The sequence below is a fragment of the Eumetopias jubatus genome, unplaced genomic scaffold, assembly GCF_037043125.1.
Source record: "Eumetopias jubatus isolate StellerSeaLion01/CBP00866 unplaced genomic scaffold, mEumJub1_p1.0 scaffold_11, whole genome shotgun sequence".
In the NCBI taxonomy this organism is placed as follows: Eukaryota; Metazoa; Chordata; class Mammalia; order Carnivora; family Otariidae; genus Eumetopias; species Eumetopias jubatus.
In genome coordinates, this window is record NW_028274817.1 from 87,191,903 (window position 1) to 87,218,376 (window position 26,474).

A 26,474-nucleotide genomic window follows, 5' to 3' on the forward strand; every position below is an offset into this window, starting at 1 on the left:
AAATGCTTAGAGCCAGTTAGTCTCCCAGCATTTGCTGAGAGGCTCAGTACATGTTTTGGGGCATGCTTCAAATGCCCCAGCTCGCAGTTTTGTGCCTTTGTGCTAACCTTCACTTCTTGCTTGTGAAGAGCCTCAATATTGGCCAAAGGTAAGAGTTTAGGTCCTTCTGAGGTCTTTTTTGGGCTTGGGCAAGCCCACCACATTCATGTGGCCTTTTTTTTTTTTTTAAAGATTTTATTTATTTATTTGTCAGAATGAGAGAGCGCACAAGCAAGGGGGAGCGTCAGGCAGAGGGAGAAGCAGACTCCCCACTGAGTGGGGACCCCAATGTGGGGCTCCATCCCAGGACCCCAGGATCATGACCTGAGCCAAAGGCAGACATTGAACTGACTGAGTCACCCAGGTGTCCCTCATGTGGCCCTCTTGATTCCTGATAATATGTCAGAGCTTTTCAAAGCACCCTACAGAAATCTTATTCCCCGGTTTTTTCTTTTAAAGTTGTTGGTCAGCCTCTTGTTAACCCCAGCTTGAAATACCATCTCGGGCAGCTGTGATTTTAAATAATTGTCAATGATTGCTTTTTCAGTGCCCTGCAGATAGAGTTGTTTGCACAGAGAAAGTTCTGAGTCAGGTCAAATAAAGATGAGCTCTATGAATGGAGCTTTTTAGTGAATTGCCAGACAGGTCAAATAATGACAATTCTCTGGGGTTGGGTTTTTTAGGGACTTTTCAAGGCTGTTCTATTCTCCCTCCAGTGAATGCTAAGCTGTCAGGTTTCCCAGCTCCCATGATTGTGATTTCATGGGTTTTCAAGGCTACTGTGGAAATGGAGAAAAGGGGTGGGATTAGGGCAAGTTAAAAATGCCACAGTATTTGTTGTTCTTACCAAGATTCAGCCACTTTTCTTGAATAAACATTCCTAATATTGTTGTAAGCCTTTAATTAATTTCCAGAGTCCTGAAAATATTGATTATGATCATTTTATCCAGTGTTCTTCTTGCTTTTATGAGGAGTGGATGTTTGGAGGTCTTTATTACATCATACTACAAGTTGTGGTTGAGCTGCCTCACCTATCTTGAAAGAGAGAAAGAAAGAAAGAAGGAAAGAAAGAAGGAAAGAAAGAAGGAAAGAAAGAAGGAAAGAAAGAAAGAAAGAAAGAAAGAAAGAAAGAAAGAAAGAAAGAAAGAAAGAAAGAAAGGAAGAAAGAAAGAAAAGAAAGAAAGAAAGAAAAAGAAATGCCTGGGTGGCTCAGTTGGTTAAGCTTCTGCCTTCTGCTTGGGTCATGATCCCAGCATCCTGGGATCGAGCCCCGCATCGGGCTCCCTGCTCAGCGGGAAGCCTGCTTCTCCCTCTCCCACTCCCCCTGCTTGTGTTCCCTCTTGCCGTGTCTCTCTGTGTCAAATAAATAAATAAAATCTTAAAAAAAAAGAAAAAAGAGGAAGGAAGGAAGGAAGGAAGGAAGGAAGAAAAGCAAAAGTTCCCAAACAAGGAAATAATTCTAATTTTTGTCTCCTTGTGCTCACAACTGGTGCTTATCAGAAATAAAGGGTATTCTCAGGGGCGCCTGGGTGGCTCAGTTGTTAAGCATCTGCCTTCAGCTCAGGTCATGATCCCAGGGTCCTGGGATGGAGCCCCGCATCGGGCCCCCTGCTCGGCAGGAGGCCTGCTTCTCCCTCTCCCACTCCCCCTGCTTGTGTTCCCTCTCTCGCTGTCTCTCTCTCTGTCAAATAAATAAATAAAATCTTTTAAAAAACTAAAGGGTATTCTCAAGCATTTTTGTACCAACTAACGCTCTTGAAGCCTGGGACTGGACTGGGAGTAGAGAGAGATCATAAAGTGTGGCACTGTTCTCCAGGGTCCCATCCTCTATGGAGATGAAATCTCTTCTTGTGTCATGGTCAATCAGTTACAAGTTTATGATAATCCTTTGCTCTACTGTAACACAGATGACATATACCATATTTCCATGGGTGTACTCAGGGCAATGGATGTCTACTTTACAGTCCACTGGCTCTCCCATCCAGCAAAGTATGTCAGAAAAAAGAAGTAGGTGCCTTAGTTGGGTTTACCCCAGAACTAGACCCTAAGACAAGGATTAGAGTGGTAATTGTTAATTTGGGAGGGAATCCCAGAAAGTGCTGCTTGGGGATTGGGGAAAGAAAACAGGGAAAGGAAAGAAGGCAACAAAAGTTCTTTTTGCAAGTTACCACCGTGGGAAACTGGAAAGCCATCCCACTGTGGAACTCTAAGAGCCAGTGTAGAAGATACACCTCAGAGTTATCTCAACCAAGGGGATAGAAAGCTGGGGTATTTAACTACTAATGCCTATCCCTCCTTGGTTGAAGGCTACCCGGGGACATTAATTTTTCAGCACTTTCATTTTGCCATGCACAGGGTTGCGAATGCTCTGGTAGCCAGCAAACCACTCTCAGGCAGAAAGTCACAGATACTCACAGCAGACAGCCTTTAGTGTGTAGAGATGAAGGCCAAGGGGCTTTGGGTAGGGCAATAACAGTGTCTGCTACAGTACTAATAACATTATTATTGGGATAACTTTGAATATTTGAATATAAGTAAATAAAATATTTTAGTATTTAACTCTCACTAGTAACAGGTAATTTATGATGATCTCACAGGAGATGATGAAGCTTACTGCTTTTTAAAAAAATTTTTATTTATTTATTTGAGAGAGAGAGAGAGAGTGCACAAGCAAGGGGAGTGGCAAAGGGAGAGGAAGAGGGACAGGAGGAAGGACAAGCAGACTCCCTGCTGAGCAGGGAGCCCCAACACGGCTCAATCCCAGAACCCTGAGATCATGACCTGAGCCAAAGGCAGACACTTAACTGACTGAGTCACCTAGGCAACCAGAGGCTTACTGCTTTATAACAAACATTTTCAAAAAATGGGCCAGTACATCTGGCCCAGCCACTGCTGGGGGTGTGAGAGATGGGCTCCACATGCTCCACGGCAACGTAGTCAGGTCCCCTCCCCCTGGAAGGTTCACAAAGAAGAAGCCACCACTGCCCGGTCTGGGGGGCGGCATGGTGACCAGAGCGCATGCCAGGATGCTGCCAGCCTTCCCAAGTATGAAGCGGAAGAGGAGCCACTGGAACCAAGATACAATGAGACAGAAGATGGCGAATCCAGGAATGCCTACAATTTTGCCCCCTGGACTTACTTGGGAACAAGAAAGAGCTTATATAGTGCAACTGCAGATAGAACACCTGACTCATAAACTGTACACAGGAGACCTGAGCATCCCCCCTAACCCTGAGGACAGGTCCCCTTCACCTGAGCCCATCTATAATAGCAAGGGGACGAGGCTTAATGCCCGTGAGTTCCACACTGGCAAAATACCTGAAGAGGAGCGGCGCAACCTCATCATAAAGATGGTTGCCCTCAACCCCGATTTTAAGCCTCCTGCAGATTATAAACCTCTAAAAACATGTGTGAGTGATAAAATAATAATGATTCCACAAGATACGTACCCAGAAATCAACTTTGTGGGACTGCTGATTGGGCCCAGAGAGGACACATAAAAGGAGTGTAATACCAAGATTATGGTCTGGGGAAAAGGGTCTGTCAAAGAAGAGAAAGCTGGGCGCAAAGATGGCCAGATGTTGCCTGCAGAAGGTGAGCCATTTCATGCCCTAGTTACCGCCAACATCATGGAGAATGTGCAGAAAGCCATGGAACAGATAAGAAACATCCTGAAACAGGGTAGTGAGACCCCTGAGGACCAGAATGATCTATGGAAGATGCAGCTTCGGTAGTTGGCTTGCTTGAATGGGACCCTTCAGGAAGAGGAGAGCAGGATCGTAGGACCCTGGCAGAGCTCAGAGACCTGCAGCATTACCAGTACCACAGTGAGTACCAAGTGTGGCCACACTGCTTCTGATTGCAAATTCCAAAGGCCTGCTGACCCCCAGTCAGCTCAGCATAAAGGATGGATAGATGAAGAATATTTGTCCCTCATGGCTGAACCGGGTGAAGTGCCTGTGGGCTCCACTTCTGAGCCCACTACCACGCCCCTAACCAGTGCACCTGGGCCTGCTGCTCCCGCCAACAACCCACCTCCACCGTCTCTCATGTCCACTACCCAGAGCTGCCCACCCTGGATGATGAATTCTGGCGCTTCAGAGAATTGGCCCTACCATGGCATGCACAGAGGTGGTCCTGGTGGGCCTGGAGGTGGCCCCCACAGTCTCCCACACCCATTACCCAGCCTGACAGGTGGGCATGCCGGGCATCCCATGCAGCATAACCCTAATGGACCCCCCACTCCCTTGGATGCAGCCACCACCACCAGAGATGAAACAGGGCCCCCACCCACCTGGGCACCATGGCTCTCCTCCAAAGGATCAATACCTGGGAAGTATGCCTGTGGGCTCTGGGGTCTATTGCTCACATCAAGGAAAAGTTATGATGCCACCACCACCTATGGGCATGATGTCGCCACTGCCTCCCAGTGGGCAGCCCCCCCACCTCAGTCCTTTCCTCCCATGGCAGCAGCAGCAGTAGCAGCCTCTGCCACACCCTCTCTGCTCAACAGCAGTATGTCTTTCAGCACCCCCTTGCCAGGGCGGCAAAGGTCCCTCCCCGCAGCAACAATGGCCTGCCTGAACCATCAGAGTGAGCCTATTGGTGACCTTTCCAGTCAGAGCCTCAGCAGCGCCCCTGGTGGACAGGCTGGCTCGGCAAAGCAGCCTGAGTTTGTGGACAGAATTGGAACACGGGGGCTCCATATCATGGAATTTGTATTAATTTTTTTCTCTTTCTCTTGTTATTTCCTTATCTCTTCCTTCCTTCAGAGTGTCCAAGGGGACGCTCTTCCCTGATCTGCTGCTGCAGTTAGATTCCTTTCCTTTCTGTCCATTCCTTATTCTTTTCTTCCCAAGGAGAGGAGGGAGCAAATGGTTTTAGGCATAGCTTTGGCCATTAATGTCAGGCCAGTTATGGGGGAGGGGGGCCTTTTGGTTCTAAGATTTTCAAGGTTGCCATTAATTTTTTTTTTTTTTTTTGTGCTGTGAGATTTTTGTCTCTGCCACCTTTGTAGAATAGTGGGTTAATTTCTGGGTCTGGGGTTGACATCCATCTTAGAGCTCCTGCCAGTGGTAGGTGGGGCCACTCAAGCCACCTTTGGCTTGTCTGCCACACTGGAGAGTCCTTTCCATGCTTCCTGAGCACCTAAGCTGCCTCAGATTCCATTTGTTCCCTTCCTTCCTGGAGGGGAAGGGAAGATCCCTTTTACATTTTATTTTAATCCCAAGCATCTGAATGTTTTGCAGTGTTTAGGGGTTTGAGCCCCTTGTTTTTCATTCTACTTCCTTTTTTCTCCCCTTCCCTCCTCATGGAGTGATTATGTTGACAATAATGTATAATGTGCATTCTCTTCACTGGTTTATCTGCAGAAATTTCTCTGGGATTTTTTTGGCTTATGGTTCAGCACCATGTTAAAGGGGAGCCATTGAATACAAGAGCAATGTGTTAAAAAATTAATTATAGCAAGGATGTCATTGGTCAGCAGGCTTGTACTCTCATAATGAGTTTACAACACTCATTATGACAATTGAATGATAATTGTAGTCAATTGTGTCTTTCCACTAACCGGTTCAATATCTTTACAGACCTTCTCTAGAGATTTTACAGGCCTTCTGGATGGAAACACTCATTGACATCTCTCTTGCTGCTCACACACAGCATGGCCAGTCACATCATTTCCCGAGATCTTCCCTTGGTCATTGCCTTTATCTCAGCTCCGGCATCCCACTATAGGTAGCTGTTTTCAGCTCCAGAAGGTGGTGTGTAGGTCTGAGAATGCCTTCACGGTGCAGGACCAGCAAATTCCCAGAACTCCAGGAACAGGCAGAGGTCTTCTTCACATAAGTGAAAGTCTCCCCAGGGCTCAAGTATCTCAGCTCCTTGATGTGTAACCATGTCTGATGCTGAGATAAGACCACTAAACCTCTTTGACTCTTCCAAGCCTTTTGTCAGGGAACTTGAACCACCAAGCATTGCCAATCCCCAGTCCAGGCTCAGGGTTTGTGGGACTGAGATATGTGCTGGACTCAAAATGGGAATGCGTCTATAGCTCACCTGGGATCTCCGTAGACTTTCTTCACAAGGTGAAAATTTACCCACCTGCTGTTAGTAACCTGCTGTGGCTTCTTCCATATGCTTCCCTTTTCCAATAGGGTCTTGCATAAAATATATCATTACTTCTTTACCGTTTCTGCTGATGCTCTTGTTAGATCTTTCTCCATTCCTTCAAGCTTCACATAAACTTTTACTCCAAATTTCCCCCAGTTACTTCTGATAACAATTTCAGTTATATTTCAAGGGCTTAAAGGATGTGAAAATTTTCAGACTATTTCGCTTTTTATTCACACATCGTCTCCCTTTCCTCCATCCTTATCATCTTTATTAGTTTCTGGTGGGAATCTAGCAATATGGGCCAATGGAAGGGGGTTTAGGAGAAACCAATTTGGCCTTGGTGGTTGGTTCTAAAGGACAGCAAGGTGGCCTGCTACAGGTTCAGAAGTCAATCTCTGTGGCATCTAATCTAGCTGGCGGGGCATAGCCCTGAGATATTTCATGTGCAATTCCTGTGAGTAGAAGCTCCATGGTTATAGATAACCAATCCATCCATGATCCTAAGCATGGTAACACTTAGGCAAGATATGAGGGTCTTCGCCACGAGAACTAATTCCAGGAGATGATGGGTAAGAGCATGGATTTGGACATCAATAGATCCAGGTTTGAATCCTAGGTCCAGCGTGTAGTAGTCCTGGTACTTCAGGGACTTGCTAAACCTCAGTTTCTACATCTATAAGATGGTAATAACAATGGGGCACCTGGCTCACTCAGTCAGTAGAGCATGTGACTCTTGATCTCAGGGTCATGAGTTCAGGCCCCGTGCTGGGTGTAGAGCTTACTTAACAGATGGAATAACAATAGTATTTACTATTATTATGGGCTTTTTGGACAAGTTACATGGGACCTAGTGCATATTATATGCTCAAAAATGTCAAATGTATGGCGGATAAGACTCCCATCTCAGCCGAGGAATAGGAAGACCAGTCAGGAACACAGAGGTGGAAGCCATGGCATTTGAACTGTCACCACACCAAAGACATTGGTGTGGGAGAAATGTGGGCATCTGAGTTCCACCAGGCAATGGATCTAGGCATTGAATTCACCCACCACGGTGGGCAAGGTGGCTCAGCAAGTTGATAGATCTGGGGCTGTCTCTGGAAGAAAAACATGACTAATTGCTCCTGCTGGAAGGACAAGGGCTACACAGAAAGACTCTTCATTCTTGCTTCATTTTGAATGACTATCTAGCAAATTTTCACACACTTTCCCTGAACAGGGAAACTGTGTCCCACATGATCTTGAGTTCATCTAATCATAGAATTACAGCATTTTAGACTCGAAGGGACCCAGAGCTACATGCCCTCTGCATCAACCTGGATACTTACTGCCTTGAAGGTAATCTGTTTTATTTATGGGCAGCTTATATAAATTTTCATTCAATTCAGCAAATCTATTTTATGTGTGTAATATGAGGGTAATGGTAATACTGACTTCATAAAACGGAGTGAGGATTAAAAGAAAAATTCCATGACACAGCGTGAGTCTTCAACAGTATTATTCAGATGCACCACCTGTCATAAAGTGCTCATAAGTGCTTTCTCAAGTGTTGAGAAATATACCCCCTTCTAACATTCCCTGTCTCCTCTATGTTGCCATGTAAAATAAGCGATCCATCAGACATTTGGGAATGATTCTCAGGTTCTCTTTCTCACATGGAACATTCCCAGTCTTCTCCTTTGTGTCCAGTGTGATCTGGCAAGGAACGGTCCTTCCTTGAAGGGAGATACCTGTCTTGTTTCAGGTGTGGTTCATCCACTACAGATGACCATAATGCTGGCACGTCTCATGTCTTGAACAGAAATGCGTTGGTGTCCTCTAAGATTGCACTGAACTTGCACTCAAAATGCCTTCATCTTTTTAAAAAATTATTTTTTAGAGCAATTTTAGAATCACAGCAAAGCTGAGCAGAAGGTAGAGATTTCCTACATAACCTATGCCCCCATACATGCAGAGCCTCCCACACTATCAACATCCCCCATCAGAATGGTGCATTTGTTACAATGGATGAACCCACAATGATACATCATCATCATCCAGAGCCCGTGGTTTACATTAGGGTTTGCTCCTGGTGTGTATTCTATAGATTTGAACAAATGTATAATGACATGATCCACTAGTATAGTATAGTATAGTATAGTATAGTATAGTATAGTATAGTATAGTTTTACAGGGTAGTTTCACTGCCCTGAAAATCCTCTGTACTCTGCCTGTTCACCTTTTCCTCCCCCCAACCCCTGGCAACCACTGATCTTTTTACTGTCTCCATAGTTTTGCTTTTCCCAGAATGTCATAGTGTTGGAATCATACAATATGCAGCCTCTTCAGATTGGCTTCTTTCACTTAGTATATGCATTTAAGTTTCCTTGTGTTTTTTCGTGGCTTGGTAACTCATTTATTTTTAGTGTTGAATAATATTCCACCTCCTGGATGTACCACAGTTTATTTATGTACTTACCTACTGAAGGACACCTTTGTTGCTTCCAAGTTTTGGCAATTATGAGTAAAGGTGCTATAAATATCCATGTGCAGGTTTTTGTGTGTTTTTAACTCCTTTGGGTAAATACCCAAGAGCATGATTGCTAGATCATATGGTAAAAGTATGTTTAGCCTTGTAGGAAACCACCAAATTGTCTTCCAAAGTGGTTGCACCACTTACATTCTCACCAGCAATGAATGAGAATTCTTGTTGCTCCCCATCCTTGCCAGCACTGGGCATTGTCAGTGTTCTAGAGTTTGGCCATTCTAACAGCTGTGTAGTGACATCTCATTGTTGTTTTAATTTTTATTTCCCTGATGACATAGGATGTAAAACATCTTTTCATATGCTTAATTGCCATCTGTATATCTTATTTGCTGAGCTGTCTGTTAAGATCTTTAGCCCAGTTTTTAATTGGGTTGTTTGTGTTCTTACTGTTGAATTTTAAGAGTTCTTTGCATATTTTGGATAGCAGTCCTTTATCTGGTATGTTTTTTACACATATCCTTTCCTGGTCTGTGGCTTGTCTTTTCATCCTCTTGACAGTGTTTTACTCAGAGCAGAAATGTTATTTTTAATGAGGCCCAGCTTATTAATTATTTCTTTTATGGATCATACCTTTGGTGTGGCATCCAAAGAGTTATTGCCAAACTCAAGGTCATCTAGATTTTTTCCTATGTTATTTTCTAGGACTTTATTTTGATATTCTGCAATATTGCATTTTACATTTAGGTCTCTGATCCATTTTGTGTTAATTTTTGTGAAGCGTATAAGGTCTGAGCCTAGATTCATTTTTTTTTTTCATGTGAATATACAGTTGTTCTGGTACCATTTGTTGAAGAGACTATCTTTGCTCCTTTGACTGGGCCTTTGCTCCTTTGTCAAAGATCAGCTTATTATATTTATGTAGGTCTATTTCTGGGCTCTCTATTTTGTTCCTTTGATCCATTTATCTATTCTTTTGCTAATAACACACTATCTTGAGTAGTGTAGCTTTGTTGTAAGTCTTGAACTTGAGTAGTGTCAGTCTTCCAACTTTGTTTTCGCCTTGAATATTGTGTTAGCTCTCCTGGGTCTTTTGCCTCTTCATATAAACTTTAGAATTAGTTTGTTGACATCCACAAAATAACTTTATGAGATTTTGATTGTGATTGCATTGAATCAATAGATCAAATTGGGAAGAACTGGCATCTTGACAATATTGACTCTTCCTACCCATGAATATTGAATATGTCTCCATTTACTTAGAATATTACTGCATTTACTTCTTTTTTGATTTCATTTATCAGAGTTTTATAGTTTTCCTTATATGTATCTTGTACATATTTTGTTAAATCTATAACTAAGTACTCCATTTTTTTGGAGTATGAATGGAAATGATACTGTGTTTTTAATTTCAAATTCCACTTGTTAATTGCTGGTATACAGGAAAGCTATTGACTTTTGTGTGTTAACCTGGTATCTTACCACTCTAGTGTAACTGGTTATTAGTTCCAGAAGTTTTTTTGTTGATTCTTTCAGATTTTCTACATAGATGATCATGTTACCTCTGAACAAAGACAGTTTTATTTCTTTCTTCCCAATCTGTAAACCTTTTATTTCCTTTTCTCTTATTGCATTAGCTAGGATTTCCAGTATGATGTTGAGACTCCTGTGGTCTTCTAAAATATAAACTCTTACCTACTCTAGGCTAACCCATTCTTTGAATTAAATGTGGGACTTTGTATTCTGGTTAACTCTCATCCTGTCGGTGAGGTCCATCATTAAGCTTTGCCAGATATTTCTTGACTCTTGATGCCCTCAACTTTTATGTTAACTATTCCTCCCATCTTTGAGTCATTTGTAAATGCTTAAAGCATATATTTTGTGTCTTCATCCAAATCATTTAAAACATTTTTGGAGGGATCAGAAAGATCAAGTGCAGCATCCTGAAGTATGCTAGTAGAGAGTGATTATCAGATACAGTTTTGCAATGGACCTATCAGATTGATTTGCTATCCTTCCAGCATTTTCCATTGAGATCCATACAGAGAATGGGAGAGTACTTCTGAAACATTTTGCAGAAATCTAGATACACTAGTTCTATGTCATTCTGCCCTGATGCCTCTGGACGGAGTTCATACCTATTTCTGTGCTCTCTTATGGGATGAGTCTGAATACTCTTGCATTCACAACACTGTATTATAATTTTCCATTTGTTTGTTATCTTCTATCGTTGTATTATGAATTTCTTGAGGCCAGGGATTACATTTTATTTACATCTATATGTCTAGTACCTGGCAACTATAACCCACGAGGTGTACCAGGAATTCTATACATGTATGTTAGGGGTTCTAAACACCCTCTATTTTTATTTTTAAAGATTTTATTTATTTATTTGACATAGAGAGAGACAGAAGGGCAGGAACACAAGCAGGGGGAGTGGGAGAGGGAGAAGTAGGCTTCCCGCCGGGCAGGGAGCCTGATGCAGGGCTCGATCCCAGGACCCTGGGATCATGACCCCAGCCGAAGGCAGACGCTCAACGACTGAGCCACCCAGGTGCCCCTAAACACCCTTTAAATGTGTTGAATTCCACTTACATATTAGTCTACTTGTCCCTTCCTTTAAAAAAGAAATGAAATTAACTTGACAAGACTTCTTATTAATGAATGGATATTGAGTCATGCAAAAACATTTTCCTTACTGATAAACTGTTTTTAAAAATAGAACTATAAAAGCATAATATTCTCTCATATGCTTGTACCATAATTAACTAATCTGTATTGTACAACATTTAGGTTGCTTTAAATTTATCATGGTTTTAAATATAACTGTGATGAACATCCTTTATATAAATCCTTGACTGAATCTCTGACTATTTCTTTAGAATGCATTGGTAAAGGATGATTTGTTGTGCTAATGAGAATTAATCTTTAGGGATAGAAGATTGTACCAATTTACATTCTCATCAGAAGAGAATGAGAATGTTCATTAAAATGTACCTTTACTGGGGCGCCTGGGTGGCTCAGTCGTTAAACGTCTGCCTTCGGCTCAGGTCATGATCCCAGGGTCCTGGGATCGAGCCCCGCATCGGGCTCCCTGCTCCGCGGGAAACCTGCTTCTCCCTCTCCCACTCCCCCTGCTTGTGTTCCCTCTCTCGCTGTGTCTCTCTCTGTCCAATAAATAAAATCTTAAAAAAATATATAAAATGTACCTTTACCAACTGGCTTATTTTTAATCACTAGTGTGACATTTTGCTGATCTAAAAATAAACTATTTTATTTTATTATTTTAATCAGTACTTTATGTTTCTATTGAGGTTGGAGATAAACCAAATATATTCTCTATGGATTGTCTGTTTATGTCTTTTGACCGTTTTCTAATTGAAGTTTTGGTGTTTTTCAATTTTATACATATTTACTGATATAAATTAATGTGCATAGGGAAATCTGGAATATTTAGAATGTGATTAAGATGGCATTTCATACTGTGGAATATAATAGACTGTACAATAAATGGTGTTGTGAAAGATGGTTCTTTCTTTAGAAAAAAAGTTAGATATCTACCTTATACCATGCACAAAAATAATTCCCCAGCTAGAATAAAGAGCTAACCATAACAGCAAGACTATAAAATTAGACAAGAGAATATTTTTCACATTTAAAATGGAGAGGGATTTTTTTTTAAGACACAAGATTAATTCTCTGAATTCACTAAAGTGAAAGACCAGGTATCTATATGAAACTACAGACCTTCTGTATGGCAAAGACACATAAGCAAGCATAAAAAATTAGTGAGAAACTGAAAGAAAATATTTGCAACGTTGGAAGGCAGGCAAATTATTAAGATCCAGATTATATAAAGCCTTCCCAATTCCTAAGAAAAAAATAGGCAACCCAGTAGAAATTGAAGTGGCTAACCCATATAAAAAGATGGTCAACCATATAACAGCCTAGATTAAGGAACCCCAGCTCTACTGTCCCCTTATTGCCTCCATAAAAAAGTTCAAATTTCATATTTCCTTCCTTGATTGGGCTCCTCTCTTCCTTCTGGCCTCATCTTGGCCCCTCTGTCCCTACTCCTAAACTTCACACTTCAGTCATGAGGACCTCTTCAGGACTCCCAGCACCAACTTTGCTGTTTTCTGATATACCTGCCCTGGCCCTGTTTGACATGCCACACTGTTTGCCTGCTCAACACTTGCTCATAGTTCAAGACAATGATCTCATCTACAGGAGCTTCCCAGCCCCTCCACCGATACTCTTTGTGAAAGCTCTTGGCAGACTCTCCATCATCTCTATACCTCTAATGCCTAGTATTATATATCTGGGGCAGAGAATGTATAGTCAATGTTTATTAGGTTGAATCTAGCAATATCCCCTCTTCTTGAGTCAATGAAATGTACAGAATTTATCCTGTTAGCTAGATAGAATTAAGTTTAGATTAAAACCCATTTTCTGGGCCGCCTGGATGTCTCAGTCGGTTAAGCGTCTGTCTTCAGCTCAGGTCATGATCCCAGAGTTCTGGGATTGAGCCTTGCATGGGGCTCCCTGCCCAGCGGGGAGCCTGCTTCTCCCTCTGCCTCTGCCCCTGCTTGTGCTCTGTCTCTCAAATAAATGAATAAAATCTTAAAAAAAAACCCCACCATTTTCTCTTGAATCCTAGACTTTTTAACTTTCTGATTAACCTTATTTAACTTAAATTACTTTATTTTGAAGATTAAATGTTCAGTATAAAACCTCATATTTATTTTAAAAAAGCATAGAAAGTAAAAAATTTAAAGCATAATTAACTGACCTCTCATTCAAGTATCTAGGAGGAGAACCAGAAGAGTACCTATCTTCTAAGAAAGGACAGTTTTAGAACCTAGGCGGTAGACAGCTACACCAACTGCACCCAAATTCAATACAAGTGAGGACAAAAATGGTGCATTTATTTTGGCAATAAGAAAGTACCGTGACTTTTTTCAGGGTGGTTTCAGTGGAATGATGGAGGACAATGCAGTAGGATAGAGATAATGAGGGGGAAATAAGTGGAAACAGTAAAATGGGGACCATTGTTTAGAGCCACATACCTTGTTTTGTGATTCTCAAACCACTGGAACCAAGATCTGGGCCTGCTGTTCTGGGTTTTGCAAAGCTCACTTGTAGGAATTTAAGTGAAGACAGAGACATTTCTGTCTTGTTCATACAAACTGAACACTGCCTACCTAGCACAGTACCTGGCACATAGCATGTGCTCAAAAACTATTTGTTGAGTACTGAAATCTTACCATAGGCAGAGAGGAGGGAGAAGAAACTGAGGCTCCAGAGGTTAGAAGCTCAAGGTTACTGTATTGACATAATTTGGGGCAGATTCTGGGTCAAAATGATTCCCCAGTGGCCACATCCGGGCTTTCCTTAACACGTTTCTTGTGTCATATCCTATCTATCATCCTGGCCATGGAGAGGGGAAGGAGTGTGAAGGATCCATGGATGGGCGCTTGATCCAATTTTCTTCCCCTGATCTTCTTACCTCACCCAAGCTAGAGAAGATCCTCTTTCCTTTCCAGGGCTAGGGTCATTCATATTTGAGTCCAGAACTGCCAGAGGCCGTGTTCCTTGGTGCAGAAATCAAGTCTGCTGAGGGGCGCCTGAGTGGCTGAGTTGGTTGAGCGTCTGACTCTTGATTTCGGCTCAGGTCATGATCTCAGGGTCTAGAGATTGAGCCCTGTGTTGGACTTTGTGCTCAGTGGGTAGTCTGCTTAGGATTCTCTCTCTCCCTTTCCCTCTGTACCCACCCCCCCCAACTCCCTCTCTCTCTCAAATAAATAAATAAATCTTAAAAAAAAGAAATCAAGTTTACTCATAGTAGAGGAGATCAAAGCCAAAATGTTGAGTAAGTAGAGGGCAGGTCCTAAAGAGTTTGAGGTCTTAGAACTGTTGTTCCTGAGGCCAGCCCACCCATGGTTAGATTACCTGAGTCACTAAGTACTCCTTCCCCTTACTCTATTTTCCTTGAGCTCATTTGAATTGGGTTTTTGGCACGGATATGTGAAAGAGCCAAAGCCGGGGAGAGACAGGGCTGTGGTTAGAAGCCCAGTCTTCACCACAGTCCACATCTGCCTCTCATACCCAATGCCAGTGGCAGACCAAGATCACAGTTTGTTTCCAAAAGGACAGGTGGAAGACACAGTAGCCTGTTTTTGTAAATAAAATTTTATGGGAACACAATCTTGTCCATTCATCTACATTTTGTCTATGGCTACTTTTGTGCTATGACGATAGAGCTGAGTGGTTGTGACAGGGACCATATGGCAAGAGCTTAAACTATTTACAATTTGGCCCTTTATGGAAAGTTTGCTGACTCCTGATTTAGAAGATAGTGATGGAGGGAGTGGTAGTGGAGACTGCTGATGCCTCACCCAGATTCTTTTTTCCTGCCCTTACACTCATATTCCAGCTGCTGCAACTGTTAGCTGATAACTTACAGATGCCTTCTTCCCTAGATTGCCTGGCAATCTCCGTGCCCCTTTGCCTACAGCAGACCTTGGCCAGTAACATACAAGGGTGTGATTGGTGTGCCAGAGCTGCCCTGTGGGATCAGGCTAAAGCTAGTCTCCTGCTGAGATCACATTCCTGCTAGCCACCCCGCCTACCCTGCCTAGAGCCCTTCTTCAATACATCATTTCAACAGAAATTCCTGTGTCAGCCACTGCTTCTAGGAACCCCATCAGAGGCAGGGGGTAAAGAATCTTTTGCAGGTAAAGAATCTTTGGCAGGTATAGCCTAGTCCTGGAAGCACGTGGAGAGCTTGGAAGCTCTCCATGAGCTACCCTCATGGAGACTGGTGATGAGCTTTGTAATGTTCCTGGATAAGTGAGCTAGACCAGGGAAATGACCCCACACATCTGTTCTGATACACTCTTTGTTTTGCACTTGTAATCCTCCATGTGTCAAAGCCCCTTCTTGACCCAAGGCACTTCAAGATCAAATATAAAAAGAAAAAGAATTACCCTTCCAGTATTGGAACCAGAACAAGAATAAAGAGAAGGTGTGGTGTTAGGGCTGCATCAGTAGCTTTTACGAAAAGCCCTGATATCTTGACTGAAGTCATTGATCAGCTAGAAAGTTGGACCTCTCAAGTTCTCTCTTTCCTCCTTACCTTACCATCCTTACATAAAGCTTTAGGACTTTGAACTTCTTAATGATCTGATCTTCAGATCCTGTGAATGGTGGATTCTGCCAATTCTGGAAGAGCTCATTGCTGAGCAGAGAAATGTATGAGGAAAGCTAAATTTATCAAGTGTTTATTCACAGCTCGGTGTTATTCACTTTTGTGTTCACTGAGGCTGGCCCAGAGTAGCTGCTTAATGCCTGCTTGCCAATGAGTCAGCCCGTGTCCTGCTGCTGGCCAGGGAAATGCAAGACTGCCTGAGCCTCTAGTGTTTATAGCCTCTGGGAAGAGGGAAGAGATCAGACCAGCTCATTTCCCCATAGACACAGGTGTTCCTCAGCTCTGAACTTGGCCGTTGGCTTGTGTGTGAATTCCATGTTCAGGAGTGGCCAGGGCCTTAGGGTGGGGCAAGGGTGGGGCTGGGCAGGGTTCAGGAATGCATTGTTCCAGAAAATTAGTCTGAACAGTTTTTCTGCCTCCCTTTCCCTGGCTGGCTTCAGTTTAAGTAATAGAAAACCTGCCCATTAGGGTTTGCTTTAGCTGCTACTGCAGTGGCCAGAGGACTCTTGCTCTATTTGGGAGGGCTATTGCCAAGGTCTTACTAGATGCAAAGCACAGGCTCAAACCCAATTGTCACCAAATGGTTAAAGGAGAAATGTCCTGCTTGGGTCCTGCCCCTAAATGAACCCAGGTTATTACTGCCTATGGTAAAAAATTAAAACAGACCCCAGTGTTTTGTGCTTAGACTTTTGCCTCGTTTCCTTCCACCCCACCCCCACCCCCTTCTCTGCTGACCTTTTCTGCTTTTCTAAGTGTTGCTCTCATGAACCTTAACTGACATTAGATAGCCAACAGACAACCATCCAGGCTTACAAAGATCTCGCCAAAGAATCCTGTCAGCTGCCAAAATGAAATTGCACCAGTGACCTGAGACAGAGGCACGGAAACCACTCCATCCCAATCTTTCCAATAGCAAGCTTTGCAGCAATTACAGATAAAGAAAACTGGAACCTGGGACAAGACCAAAATCACGTACCTCTCTCTCCTTGTCCTATGGCAACTCCAATACTACTTCAGTGAAGAGTGTTACCTAATTTTGAGGCGCTCGCTGAAGCCCATCATCTGAATAAAGCCTTCAACCTCTATTTGGATCATTTAACTATTTTTTGTTTCTTGGCAGTTGGATGCCATGACTTACATAGAGCCGAGATGAGCCCTGACTCCTGCTGAGGTTTCAGAGATGGAGAGAAGGTGCTGAGGAACCCTTGCTTCCTCCCTTCTTGGTGAGCTCTGTTGGGTCCTCCTCCAATCTTGTGTTCCAGTTTTTCCTTGTTGCATGGAAATTTCAGGCTTGGATTTCTTTGAAAGGTTGACCTCTTGTCTGATAACTCGCTGCATCTATTTACCTTCATCTTTTGGGATTCTCTGGGCAAGCAGAGAATTAGATGATAGTCCTAAGGTAGGACAAGGCTCTTCTCCCTTCTTCCATCTAGGATCTCTTTTATTATGGAAAACACAAACCCTACCTTTCTCCCCCCCCATCCACCCCCACGGGTCATATGTTCTGCCACTATGATTCTAACTGTTAAGTTCCTCCTTAAGTGATGGGACTTCAAGAAAGAATATATTGAACTCCAATGGGGAGCTCCAAAAGGGGGGGTGGTTCTTGAGACAAGTCAAGACTTGTATATTTGCATGGTAACTTGGAACCAAAGAAAAGTAACTCACTTAAAATGGGTGGTTTCCTTTAAAATGTAAGAAGAAGCCACTGAAAAAAGGAGCAATTCAGACAGACTTCCGTCTCTGAAGGTCTCTTTTAAACAACTTCAGCTTTCTTCCTACACAAAGGTTGACTCCCCTCTTGTCTAGCTGTTTGGGCCTCTTATAACCCCATTCTCTCTGGCCTCCCTCCTTTCCTGATCCCTGCCCTCCCTTTCTCCTTTTGTCCCTCCTCAACTGCCTCTCACCTTTAGACCCAGACCTTCACCTGCTCGCTTCCAAGAAGGCCTGACCCAAATCCAGCACACCCAACCACAACCTAGTTTTGGGCTGACTTCCACACCATTGTCAAAGATTTCCCAAATCCTTGAAAGAACAGAGAGAAATTATCTGAGCAATCCAGGATAATTTGGGGGGCTTTATGCTCCTGAGCGCCCTGATCTATATCAGTTAGCACACCTCTTAGTGGGACCAAAGGGTGACAGCACCTGGGTTGACAAGGCCAAACGGCCACCATAAATGAGGATATAGCTAACTCGCATAGAAATAACACACCTTCTCCAGATATGCTAAAGCCCTAGAGTTAGGAGAGTCTTTTAAAGGTGATTCCTGAAGGTTTTATCCCCCTCTCTCATTGACTGGGGAATGATCTAGTCCTGTCAACAAGGGTGTGATGAGTCTGTCTCTAACTTTAGGGACTGATTAAGGGACCACCCCTCATCTGTGATCACCAGCTTTTTATTAATAATCCTAAGCCTGAAATATCAGATGCTGTTCCAAAGCATAAAATAGGCTGACAGACCACACCTTTCCATGAGTTACAACACTTAGCCCAGCGTTTTGCAGATAATATGATAAAAAAAGAGAAAAGCTCATACCATGAATTTATGACAGTACAGTTTAAACAGCTTGAGGGAAATAAAGGGCCTTCCACAAACACAGCAGTTTCCTGTCTCCTTGGGACCATTAACTTGTCAACATGCTTTTTCCTTCAGTCTCTCCATCTTCCTCTGGCCCCCTATTAGGAGTGGGACCTTTTGCCTCAATGAGAAGCCAGGATTAAGGGCTTACTGGAAAGACTTTCTCTTGACCTCCCCGACTGGGATGACCCAGTATGCCCTCACATGGTGGCTTCCCTTGATTACCCTACACTCTTATTTCCCCACCTCTCTTCTTAGAATTACCTCATTTTTCTGATTTACATTTCTTAGTCTCTGATGTCCTCTGGATTTCATCATCTACAAATGTGGGTGAAAGAAAGACTCTAGTGCCTTATGAGATCCCATAATGCCTCTTCCTAAATTGTCCCAGTATCTCTTAAGCCCGAAGCACCAGAGGGACTATAACCCACTGTTGCGGATTTACTCATTTCTTGTACCTGATCCTGTAGCACTCCTGTCCTCTGCTTTATATGAGGCTTGAGGGCTATAAATATTATAGTGCAACCATGTTTCCCTGCCTTTATACTCCTCCAAATCTAATACACTACATAGGAATAGATCTCAGTTCAATCTTCTCCCTTAACTGGAGACTTAAAACTGAGAGTTTCCTGAAACTCTTCTGAAACAGATGATGACACAAAGGAGACAAATTTCCCAAGAAACTTGGTATAAGAAGATGCTCTGGGATAGTGGACAGCTTCTGCCCAAGATGACAGAACAATCCTGCCCCAATTTTATCATCTTCCTTTTCATGTTAGCCTTGTTTCTCAGTCTTTATTGCTAACTTCTGAATATGTAGAATAATCTCCAACTGTTATCCTTGCTCTGTTATTTCTCCTTCCCTCTATCTTTCCTTTTCCTCCCCCCTCTCTCCCCTTTTCCTTCCTCCCTCAATATTCCCAGTCTTTGGCATGTTCTGGGTCAGCCTTATACTTTTGAAGCTAATGTCACCTATGATTGTTGACTCCGCTCATCTTTTCCATCAGTTCCATTGCCATTTTAGAAGTACCTGTTTCCTACACAGAGGGAAATCTGTCTGTCATTACTGTTGGCATGTGGGACAAGGTCCCGCCCAAACTGGGTCTCCAACAAATCTCCACGGTTAGCACACCCTACCTAGAATACTCCCTGAAGAGGGGGAACCTGTTTCTCTTGAAAGGAAACATTTGTTCCTAATCCTCAATTCATGGGTCCTGAGCTATTATAATAAAACCTGCCAGGCCCAATTTAAGGGCAGGAATGTCATTGGGCCAGCCTTACCCAGGAAAGAGCCCCAAGGGATTCATACTTGTGTGTGTGTGTGTGTGTGTGTGTGTGTGTGTGTGTGTGTGTGTGTCCGTCCACTGCTTATTTGTTTTTGCCAATTAGCAGTTGGACAGAACCATGTTCTCTCATTTATCTGAGATTATCACCTCTTTGGGCCAGCAGTCAAATTCTTGCTCCCAAACCAGAAGAATAATCCGTGATTGAGGACAAGCACCCTCTTTGCAAAGCATCCATTTTTAGCAAGTGATAAAAAGGAACTGTGTGAAGAAGCTAAAAGACTCAGAAACAATCTAGATGTGTTCACCGCTACCTGGGGCAGGTCTTATGCTGATGTTATTACTGAAGGAGCAACCCTGTGGGCTTCTGAAGATTTTGATGCAATGCCAGAGTTTTTCATGTCATTTGTGAGCTAACCCATGCCACCAACAATGTCACCAAAGTAGTAAAACACTTGCTCAAGAAATGTCGGAATTCCAGAGGCTGTTGTCCATCATTGACTGGCATTTGACATCATCTTGGCTTCTAAGGGATGTACTTGTACAGCTGTCAGTGATGATTTTTGCGCACACACACACACACACACACACACACACACACACACACCCCTCCCAAACTTTCTGATGTCTTCTCATTGAATAAACACCTCTGTGAAGCCAGTCAAAACATTTGCCGAGTGAATGAGGTCTGTCCTCTATGACCTATGGATCATTGTCTGGTGACTGCAGAAGGGACATTTTCCCCTGTGTAATCGCAACAGGGATACAGTCCTTGGGATACATTTCTCTCCTAGGGCTAGTGATCATTTTCTTCTTCTTCTTTTAAAATACTTTTTTTTTAAAGATTTTATTTATTTATTTGAGAGAGAGAATGAGAGAGAGAGAAAGGTCAGAGGGAGAAGCAGGCTCCCTGCTGAGCAGGGAGCCCGATGTGGGACTTGATCCCGGGACTCCAGGATCATGACCTGAGCTGAAGGCAGTCGCTTAACCAACTGAGCCACCCAGGCGCCCCATCCATCATTAAAGTGTATAAAGACATTTGAGCTGCCTGTGCTGGGCCCAGTCACTGCATCTAACCCCTTCCTTATTTACATGTTTTGATATACATAGGTGTTTAAAAATTTTTTTGAACTTGGAGAAGAAAGAGAGAGGGAGAAGCGTGGAGGTGAAGAGTGGAGGGGTGGTATAGTATTTGTTCCTGGTTTGATCTAGAACTGATTACCTTCCATGTGCTCCTTCAGATTCACTATCCACCCTCTCTATCCTGCTCTGTTCTTTAGGAGACTGACATCTATGGGATGTATCAACAGGCTCCCCACCCTTGGTTTTGTGTTGGGTTCAGTCAATGGGAAGCACCAGAAAGATGTCAGAGGGTGGACATAGTGAAGTCAAGGTACATATTCTCTGGGTCCTTTCCTGCCATGGGTTGACTGAATCCTTGACCCAAAGCTCTATGCAAGGCTTCTGTTAGTCATACTTTCCCTTGTTCCTGTAACTTCTTTTTCTTATCTCTTCAGGACTGAGGGATAACAGCTCCCTTCTGTTGTTAACCTCAGAGAATTACATCATGCCCTGACCATTTCTGAAAACTCTGCCTCTACCTTTGGAAATAGCCCTTTATGAAATTGTCCTCAACTGACTATTTTTACTGCCATCTGTTTCCTGATAGAATTCCAACTGATATAGGCCCCTGGACCTGGATTTGAGCCTCTGTGGTTAGAAGAGAGAGATACTGGCAAAACTATAAATATTTTTTAGGTTGAATAATATTCCGGAAACAAGCAGAGTTTCTTTGAGACTCAGGTGGCAAATTGTTTCCCATTATTTGCTAGATGATCAATTCTTTTTTTTTTTTTTAAGATTTTATTTATTTGACAGAGAGAGCACAAGCAGAGGGAGTGAGAGGGAGAAGCAGGCTCCCTGCTGAGGAAGGAGCCCGATGTGGGACTCGATCCCAGGACCCTGGGATCATGACCTGAGCAGAAGGCAAACACTTAACCGACTGAGCCACCCAGGCATCCTTAGATGATCAATTCTATTTGGACAGAGATGACGTCAGTCTTGATCACTGCTAAGTCCTCTATTATAGCAACTACCATTATTGAGTGCTTACTTTATGCCACATACATACTGTTCTTAGAAAATTACACGTATTCATTCATTTAATCCTCACCAAGTTTCTGTAAGGTGACCATTGTTTTTTTGCTTCCACTTTTTACAGCTGAGAAAACAGACACACATCAGCTAAGTCATTCTCCTGAGGTCAGATGGCTAGTAAAATAATGGAGCCAGGATTCAAATCCAGGCTGTCTGGCTCCAGAGTCCATGTTCTTAAACACGCCACTGTTCTGCCTTCCTAATGCTTAGCACAGTGCCTAACACATAGTAGGCACTCCATAAATATTTGAATGAGGAAATAAATAAAAGGATAAGTAAATGAATAGTTGGAAAAGAGGCCATTCACTCTCATTCACTCTGCCACTGCCTGGAAATCAATCATGCTTGGGAGCACCCTGGCGGGCAGTTTTGCAATCATCAGAACTGGCATTCTTGGCATGAATATAGGCATTCTGTTGACGGGTAGTAGCAGCAGAGAGGCTTCCCCACAAAGCCAGTGGAGAGTGGCCATGAACAAGAGGGAGCTGCAGTGGAGAAGAAGAACGGGATGGTTGCTGTACGGCGACTGCAGCTACCAGACTATGTTGTGGATTCATGGGAGCTGCCCTTTTGGGGATCTCAGAAATAATGGGGGGAAGGATGCAGGAAAATACTTAATGATTAAAGTTAAATTAACATTGAAATACTTTAAATATTTTGGAATTTAATTTTTTTAAGAATTTAAAATATTTCGTAATAAAATAAGTAATTTCCGGAAATAGTCCAGTGTGGTACCCATAATATTATTTGTTTCCTAAATAAGATGCCACCTTATGTAGTAATCACAGCCTTATTATGGGTTGAGGACACCCAAGTAACAGATGGGATGAGATGGGGTCTGATTGAGCTCCTCACTGCAACAGAGAACACAAATGGGGGTGCAGAGACCCACGTTCTATCCCCAGTTATGCACCAAAACAGCAGTATGACTCCCAGAAAGTCACTGACCTGCTCTGAATTTTAGATTCTTTATCTGTAAAAGGAGAGGGTTGGACAAGGTGATCACTGAAGTCCTGTGAACTCTAACTCTGACATCCTTTGATAAATGCTTGCTGAGTGAGTAAATGAAGTCCTTATTAAATAAATCAAATTTGGAAGGAGGTTCTTAAATTTGCTGAGCTCTATTATCAACCTATGAAAGTAGGGCCAGAGAAGGGAAAATAAAGGGAGCAGACAGTGTCAAGGAGTCCCAGGGATCATGTACACAGGAGACAAAGAGAAAGGTGACCTTCATTCGTGAAGGGTGGAGCAAATCCACTCTGTCTCCTCGGCAACCTCACCCTTGCCCTCCAGGTCCTGGTGAGAGCAGCACCAAGAATAAAATGGAGGTAGCAATTCCTTGTCTAGTGGCTGGAACCCCTGACCTTGTCTTCTGAAAGAGGGACATGCTCAACACTCCTCGTTCCTGGAGTCACCCACGAGATGCAGGAAACCACTGGTACTCTTCAATCTAACATGTGGTTTACCCTGTGTCCTGTTTATGAGCCACCTTGAAAGCCAGTGAGGTACAATAGCTTGGGAGCAATAGAAGACCAGTGAGGGAATGGGGACAACTTTGAGAATCAGCCTTTCCAGGAGGCTTTGTAGTTCCCTCCTTCTCTTTGTGCAATCATTTTATGGGTGAAATCACTCCTGAGAATTCTCAGATATCTCTAGGTCCATCTTTGGATAATGTTCAAGATCTCTCTACCCTGCTCCTGGCTGACTGGGCAGCTTCACAATCACAGAGTGGGTGAGAAAGGCAGGGGGTGGGCTTGGGCGGTGGGAGGATTACCTGGAATTTCATTCACTGCTTTGTGCCCAGAAGGGAACTGGATGAGCCACTGGGTTCCAAAACTTACCAGGGAAAGGACTGTCATATCAAAACATTCTTGGTGCTGTATTTTGGGCATAAAGCACATTTGAGGTCCTTGTCTCACACCCATTTCCTCTACCCAGTGCTCACTCCAGGATGGCAGCATTCAGGTCTCCACTCTTCTCCTGCCCAAATCCTCTGCTCCAGCCAGCTTGTTCTTTCCACTATCTTCCAAACATGCCCCTGCTCTTTCCTGCTTATGCACTTTTGTTCATGCTGTTCCTCCTTCCTGAAATACATTCCTTTCCTTTACCTGCCCCCCGCATCCTCTAAGGCCAGTACTGAGTCCCATGTGCTTCTTATGGACTACACAGTCCTTGTCAACTCATAGGAACTTCCTCACTAAATTTCTCTAGTGCTTATTTTCTGAACATCTCCCTTGGGAGCGCAACCCTTTATCTGTATTACTCCACTGAAATCCCTCACATCAGGCTTACCAGTCATGTACCTGTGGCCAAGGCCAGTGGTCTCACCCTTTTTTTGTCTTTTCTCTTTCCAGCTTTATTGAGATATAATTGGCATGGAACACTGTAAGTTTAAGATGTACACCATGATGACTTGATACACATGTATGTTGTAAAATGATTACCACAATAAGGTTATTTGAAACCTCCATCACTTCACATAATTACCTTGTTTTGTGGTGAGAACGTTTAAGATACTACTCTCTTCACAACTTTCAAGTCTGTGACACAATATTGTTAATTATAGTCACCAGGTGATCCAGTGATCACCAGAAATTATTCATCTTATGGCCAGGAGTTTGTACCTTTCAACCATCTCCCTATTTTCCCCAACACCCCCCCCAACAGTCTCTGGCAACCACGATTCTACTCTCTATTTCTACGAGTTCAGCTTTTTTTAGATTCTGCATGTAAGTAAGAACCTACGGTATTTGTCTTTCTCTGTCTGACTTATTTCACTTAGCGTAAAGCCCTTAAGGTCCATCCATATTTTTGTAAAAGGCAGGATTTCCTTCTTTTTATGGCTGAATAATTTTCCATTGTGTATATACCACATCTCTATCCATTCATCCGTTGATAGACACTTAGGTTGTTTCCACGTATTGGCAAGTGTGAATAATACTGCAATGAACGTGGGGATTCAGATATCTGTTTGAGACAGAGGTTTCATTTCCTTCAGATATATACCCAGAATTTATTCATCTTGTAACTGGAAGTTTGTACCTATTGACCAACAGCTCTCCTTTCCCCCTACTCCTGGCCCCTGGTAACCACCATTCTACTATTTGTCTCTCTAAGTTCAGTTTTTTTAGATTCCACATATAAGTGAGATCATACAGTGTTTGTCTTTCTCTGTCTGACTTATTTCACTTAGCATAAAGCTCTCCAGTTTCATCCATGTTGGTGCAAACGGCAGGATTTCCTTCCTTTTAATGGCCGAATGATATTCCATTATATATATGGAATGTATGTATATAAAAATCACATTTTCTTTATCCATTCATCCTTCAGTGGACACTTAGGTTGTTTCTATGTCATGGTTAATGTGAATAATTCTGCAATAAACATGAGAGTGCAGACATCTCTTTGAGATAGTGATTTCATCTCCTTTGGATATATATCCAGAACTGCTACCATATTCTATTTTTAATTTTTTGAGGAACCCCTATAGTGGAGGTTTTCCATACTAGCTGTATCAATTTACATCCCCACCAACAGTGCACAAGGGTTCCCTTTTCTCCACATCCTTGCTAGCATTTGTTATTGTCTTTTTGAGACTAGCTCTTCCAACAGGTGTGAGGTGGTATCTCATTATAGTTTTGATTTGCATTTCCTTGATGGTTATTGATGTTAGGGCTCTGGGAGCAGGCCTAGTGCTGGGGTTGGCCAGGAGCCTGGGTTTGTGGGAGACGGTCTGGAGTCTAGGTCTGTCTTTGTGGACTGGCTTGGTGCTGAGGAGGGCAGGGGGGGCCAGAGGCCAGAGGAGGTGCCTGGTACCGGGGTGGGCCAAAGGCCTGGGTTCACAGGATCCCCCCTGGAACCTGGGTTTGCAGGAGCTGGCCAGGATCCTGGGGCCCCAGGAGCCACACGGGGCCACGGGAACCATGTGAGGCCACAGAGTCTGCCTGGTGTTGGTGTGGGCCTGTTGCTTGTGTCCATGAAGAAGTTGGGTGCTCACTTCACCTTTTCCCCCACAGGGAGGGTGTCTGTCTTCATGCTGGGCTACCTGTCCTTGAGGGAAGGATGATGAGAGTAATGTGAAACTGTTCTTCCTACTGTCTGCAATGTGTTTTCTTTTATCTGGGCTCTACCCAGTTGCTGTAATCCCTGACAGAGACTCCTTAGCCCTTGTGAAGCTACTCCCAAGTGAGCGCAGTTGTTCAAACTGATGCTTCTGGTGGGGGAGACCAGTGCTAGAAATTCCTATACCACTATCTTCTGATCTCACTCTTTAGAATTCCCTCACATATTATCTTACTCTTTTTCCCAAAGTTAGTCCTTTTTCGAGACACTTTTTTTTAAGAGGAATTTTTTTAAAAGATTTATTTATTTTTTTTTTTATTTTAGAAAGAGAGAGACAGTGTGAATGTGTGTGCAAGAGCGGGGGTCGGGGCAAAGGGAGAGGGAGGGAGGGAATCTTCAAACAGACTCCCCGATGAGCACAGAACTTGATGAGGGGCTCAGTCCCAAAGCCCTGAGATCATGACCTGAGCTGATATCAAGAGTCAGATGCTTAACCGACTGAGCTACCCAGGCGCCCTGAGAAACTTTTTTTTTTTACTTGACTTTCAGGATACTTCTTGGCTTTC

The 26,474-nt window shown here is 43.2% G+C and overlaps 1 pseudogene; it reads left to right on the plus strand.

The window, feature by feature from the left end:
• Positions 1-3,041: 3,041 nt before the first annotated feature.
• Positions 3,042-4,711, plus strand: LOC114216687 (splicing factor 1 pseudogene; annotated as a pseudogene).
• Positions 4,712-26,474: the final 21,763 nt, after the last annotated feature.